Raw genomic sequence first — 6000 nt, forward strand, 5'->3', positions numbered from 1 at the left:
GTAACCAGGAGGTTCCCGGTTCTAATCCCACCTCAGCCACTGACTCATTGTGTGACCCTGAGCAAGTCACTTAACTTCCTTGTGCTCCATCTTTCGGGTGAGACGTAATTGTAAGTGACTCTTCAGCTGATGCATAGTTCACACACCCAAGTCTCTGTAAGTCGCCTTGGATAAAGGCGTCTGCTAAATAAACAAATAATAATAATAAAGGAACACACAGACTGAAGTATGTCACTCACCATCTTACGTTTGCCTTGCAGGGAGAGATTCAGAGCGTTTAAATGTCCAGTCATATCTGTGAGAGGCAAGTTCTAATATCCAGTCAGCGTCAGAAAACCTTGCTTCACTTTTGCCTTGCTCAATTTAGAAATTTCCGAATTACTGGAAGCAGAGACAAAAAACGCTCAAGTTCATGTCCACGAGACAACCAACGAATCTCACTGTACAGAACTATGTCTCTATACCCTGCATCATAGTGACTGAGCAACTTGTGAAAGAGCTGGTGCATACAGGTAGTTTATTATTTTTACAACAAGATCCATGATCCGAGAGAGTTCTCCTTCTTTTATCTTTGCAACCAGAGCCTCCTGGTGAATTATGCAATGGTATGAAACACATTTTCCAACACATTGGGCACTTGTGAGAAGCAACACGGCACCATTTTCGCATCCAATCAATGAAGGTGCTCCGTCTGTATAAACTGAAACCAGCTTCTCGCACTGTACATTATGATGATCAAATAAATTTGTCAGCTTCTCACATACGCAGAGGCAGTAAACAGAGCATCTCCTCTAAAAACACACCATCTGACTGTTTTGGAAAATGCACCCATACAAGTAGCTGTGCAATATTTTGGATATTGGTTGTTTCATCCAGTACTATACTGAAGCAAGGCACCTCGTTCAAGTCAGTTATCAGCTGTTCAAATACATCAGAACCAAGAGTCTCGCATCACCTTGTAGCTATTGTGCCTGATAGTGGCAAGAGACTGATCTCTTTCAGTATTTTGTCTTTGTTTGGAAAGTTAGCGTAAAGAATTTTAGCAGGTTCAATGAAGCACTCCTTTATGATTTCCATGTCACTCAAAGCCTTCTTATGTTTGAGTAAAATCCATATAATTCAAAAAGATGCTTCAGTAACTACCGATACCTGATCAGTTGCTTGAGTTAACAACTGCTCCTGGTAATTCAGGGAAGTTTTCAGTTTCTAATTATAGATTGCATCGGAATAATCGTTGTGCACTGTGGTAAAATGCCTTTCCAGATTGCTCCATTTCATGACTGACACGACTTGCTGGCAAGTCAGGCAGATGGCTTTATTTGCTAATTCCGTAAAGAAAAATGCATCTCCCCAGAGAGAGTTACATTTTCTATAGTCTTTCTTAAAAGCATCTGTTTTTTTAGTCATCACATGTTTAGGCTTTAAGGATGCTACCCACCAGACGCGATGCAGCAAGTGAAACTGTGCAGCGATGCGACAAAATGAAAAGAACTTATATTTTTCATAAATATCGTTCATACTACAGGCGACGCTGGAGCGGTACTGAAGCGGCACAAAATAAATAGTATTGAATCCTATTTTTCAAACAGGGCATTGAGCAATCCGAAAACAGCTTCAATGCACGTGGTCCAGCAGGGTGAAGCAGCATCCAAAATGACAGAGGAAACAATAATACTTGAAAAAATACCCAGAGCTTTATGACAAAGGCCAGCACAATTATAAAGATACAGATTTGAAAGACAATATATGGGAGTCCATTTCGAAGGAACTGGATAAGATGATTTATTGCCATACGTGTTGAAATATCGTCAGAGAAGACACTCATAATTACTACATGATGTTGACGAATATGTACCAGTCTTGATCATAGTTTTGTCAATAGCAATTCTGCATAGTTGTATAGATCTGGCAGTTTTTCAAACCTGTCGCATCGCCTCTGTGTCACTTCTGTTGTGTATGGTCATGTCGCTGCGAAAGTACCTAGTCGGCAATTAAAAAACCTCATCGCGTCTGGTGTATGACAGCCTTTACTTGTGTCGGCTGAATTTAAAGAGGATTTGCGGCCTGGCACAAACCATCTTCAGAAAGCGCTGGGGGCTCACTTGTTGTACTTTGACTGGGAGCAGTCTCTGTGGCTTCAGTCAAAAGCTGTGTATCCTCCTCAGTTTCATCTATTGCTTGTTTTTTACGAATTAAAAAACTCCTTATTTCAAACTACAGTAGATACAATTATCACCACTGTATTGTAATGCGGGAACAGATGCCGCTCTGTTGAGCAACAACCAATAAGAAAAGTAGGCTTATGATTTAGATTGTTTTTTATTGGTTGAAAAACTAAAGTAGGCGGGTTAACTGATTAAAGTGAGTGGAGCTGGTGAAAAGGGAATTTAAAAAAAAAAAGCACAAATAATATGAATAATAAAAATGTACAAAATGCAGAGTGTACAGAGGGAGCTGGGGGGACACTTTTTGCCCGTGGGACATATAATGAGGAACACTGTATTAACATAACATTATTAAACAGGTTTCATTCGACTTTATGAAGCAAAGTGTGTTAATTCTATAGGATGATGCAAAACTTTTGGCTGTAGGTTAGTTCCCATTATCAGTCTAAGTTGTTCCGATCAGTTAAACCAATTGCTGGGATCATCTGTTTGGTGCTCTGCAATCAGGATTAAGTTAGTAGAGATAGGCAAGATTTTCTAGTCCACATTTTAGTCCACTTGATGTGACTGAATCACTGGTACGTTACAATTGACACTTAGTTTTTATTTATTTATTTTTCCAGCAATCTAGTAAAATTACAAAAAAAAACCAACAAAATAAAACACCATAGTCGCTAAGGTATTAGCGGATTAGAAAAAATTGTGTTGTGTAATTTATAAAATTGTTTCTCAGTCTACTTTGTGGTCAAGCGTGTAGTTGTTGGGATTTTAAAAACAAAACAGGAAGTTTAATGTTTAGAAGCATTTCAAGACAAATTTTCCCTGGCAAAAAATGTTATGATTTATTTTTCTTTCGATTTTAGTGTTGCTAACCTATTTTTGCCATTTACCATATTTACATATGTTTTATATTAAAAATAAAAAAATGGTTTTGTTAGATTTGAACAGAAGCGAGATTTTCTGTACAGTATTTTATTATTATTTTAAAATAAAATACAGACTAAATTTCATAGAATATGTCAAGCTACAAGGCTAGATCCGCCCCCGTTAAAAACTAATTGATTGATTGCGTTCACTGTTAAATAAAAGCAAAATCCTACAAGTTATATTTTTTGTGTGTTGTGTGACGGGGAGTGGGCAAGTAGATTTGTCTAGCATTTTGTCCTTTTGGACAAAAGTTTTTTTTTCAAACATTAGACACCCTTCATGTCACATGTCACATAAACTAATAGACTGAATACAGCGTAAAAAAAAAAAATCACTAGATCATACCATATATCATTTGAAAGGTTAAGATCTGCAGTTTATTTAACCATAAAACAGGTATTGTGTCTCAATTCTTTACAAAAAAAATGGATTAAATAAGTTAGCACTTTGTCAAACAGAGTTAAAATGAGGCAGTGTGGTCCAGTGGTTAATGAAACAGGCCTATAACCAAGAGGTCCCCAGTTCAAATCCCACCTCAGCCACTGACTCATTGTGTAACCCTGAGCAAGTCACTTAACCTCCTTGTGCTCCGTCTTTCGGGTGAGACGTAATTGTAAGTGACTCTGCAGCTGATGCATAGTTCACACACCCTAGTCTCTGTAAGTCGCCTTGGATAAAGGCGTCTGCTAAATAAACAAATAATAATAATAATAATATGTTGATATGTAAATTAGCTATGCGTAAAGTACTCGTGCTGTTTTTGAAGATTACTAGTGAAATTTTGTGAAAATGTGGTTTCCATGCGCAGAGAATTGGTGCACGAGTGAATCTAAGCTGCTGTAATAAAGCAAAATACCTCATGCCTGATTGGTTAATAATGTGTTTTACTGCTCTTGCCCAAATTGTTTTTCAGATGTCATTAGTGGGGTGTAATGTCGTTAGTAGTGAATACTGTTTCAACTAATTTATCTTATAACTCATTGTGACAGGGTGGACGAGTGGTGACGTCACGGCAGAAGCAGGCACGAAAACAAACTGACACCAGGTAAGTACTGCAGTTTTTAAAGAAAGAATCGGCTGGCTGCCGTTTTATTAAACAAAAAAATAAATAAAATATTTATACAAAAACACTTGCTCACCGAGCGAAAATAAAACAGTAAACAAAAACAAATCACGCACACAAAATAAATAAAACACAGGTCAGGCTGGGCAGATTGACTTCACTGTTCCTATGTTAATTTTACACTTGTTTCTCCGTCACTCCTCTCGCTCCTTCTGACAGTCCACCTTGAGCTGGAGAGCTGCAGGCTTTTTATAACAGGTGACCATCTCCCGATTAGCAACAAAATTAATCACTTAATTAATTTGGGAGATGGCCACCTTCTGCACGAGTTTTTCCACTTCTCCTGGCAGAGGATGAGCACCGATCTCGCCTCTGCCAGGACACGTTTTAAAAATAAACAAAACAGTAACACGGCGGCGCTTCGCCGTCATAAATATAATACAATAAAAATAATACAAAATAAATACACAATACACTGCACAGGGGCGGAGGGGGAGACCCCGATCTAAAAATAAATAAGCAAAACAATGTACAGGGCTGCTCGCCCTGTTACACTCATTAATTAAAAATGAAAACTGACCAACAGGTATTGCAGATCACCATGGCTGAAAACCGACGGAGACTTATATATATTTTCCTTTCATTCAGGCAATACAGCATATAGGGGATCAGGTGATGCAGCGCATACTACCCTGGCTTAGAAACACTACCCGTTCGGACGACTGACAGCTGCTGAGGAAGCATTCAACCCCACTCTTGTGCAAATAGGGGTAGTGGGCACTTGAAAGGGAGGTGGCGGATACTGATGAAACGAACAGAAGTGCAGCATTAGTTTGTTCCCAAAATTGCCACTGCCTGCTGTATCCTGCACAAACTCTTTGTCAACAACAAAATGAGGTGTTCAGGAATCAGTGGCTGCCTGTGAGACAGACGGGGAAGGTTACAGTCTCACGAGAAAAAAAAGCGGCACTGCCTTTCAAAACAAGCCCAAGACAAGCAAACCCATGTTAGAGTATGGGCGTTTATGCAAATTCCAACCCGCCTCTCAAGAAAACAAGCAAAATCCTGCTTATTATAAGCAGACTTGGCAACTGTGAAGGTTATCTCAGCCGCCAGTTTCAATTGGACAGCAGTGATCTGAGGAGGCTCGTGCTGTCAGAGATTCTCTCCTGTCTTTTAAGTTGTGTTGGATTTACTGTTGTGTTAAATGTTAATGATGCAAACAAATAAAACACAATCAATACGTTCATTTGCAATTTTATTTCGTCAGTTCTGAGAGGGCATCAACAACTTGTTGGATGGTGTTACGCTGTTTTGGGTGATCGAGCTGACTCATGACATCCAGTTCACCAACTATATTTATTAACGTGGAGGGCAGACATGCATTGTCTTTGGACAGCTGGGATCAAAAAAGGACAGGAATTAATTCAGGTAGACATTTAAGCAGCTCACTTGCTCTTCGTGTTTAACTTTAGTGTAGTTTCTACAGCAAGGGTATTCTCAAACAGCTGCTTTGATACTATAACAAGGGCATAACGCAGTCCATGGTAAGTGGTTTTATACAGAACTGTAAACCCAAAAGAGATATACAACATGACAGACCAAACACAGCAAAAAACAATAATAAAAAAAGCCGCCCGCATTATCATTAAGGTGAACTACACCACTGCTAACCATAAAACTGCCCTTCAACCACTTCCTTTCTGCCATCTTGGAATCCACAGTAACAACTGACCCGCTCCCTTGCAATATTTATAGTGATGTCACTTAAGGGTAAACAAGCTCATTCACATTTACACGTGAAATGCGAGTTTCCATGCGAAACTGGGCGTGGATTTTCCTGTG

At 39.1% G+C, this 6000-nt stretch overlaps 1 protein-coding gene across 2 annotated transcripts in view; it reads left to right on the forward strand.

The window, feature by feature from the left end:
* Positions 1-5425, forward strand: part of LOC117399863 (peroxisome biogenesis factor 2-like) — a 36118-nt gene extending 30693 nt beyond the window's left edge. The window contains exons 2-3 of one of the 2 annotated variants that reach the window (XR_009328435.1): positions 4082-4137; positions 4804-5425. The gene's annotated coding sequence lies outside the window, so the exon portion shown is untranslated. The remainder of the gene's footprint in view (positions 1-4081; positions 4138-4803) is intronic. The other variant, XR_009328434.1, reaches the window with a different exon arrangement.
* Positions 5426-6000: the final 575 nt, after the last annotated feature.

This window comes from Acipenser ruthenus, chromosome 4 (assembly GCF_902713425.1).
Source record: "Acipenser ruthenus chromosome 4, fAciRut3.2 maternal haplotype, whole genome shotgun sequence".
Classification (NCBI taxonomy): Eukaryota; Metazoa; Chordata; class Actinopteri; order Acipenseriformes; family Acipenseridae; genus Acipenser; species Acipenser ruthenus.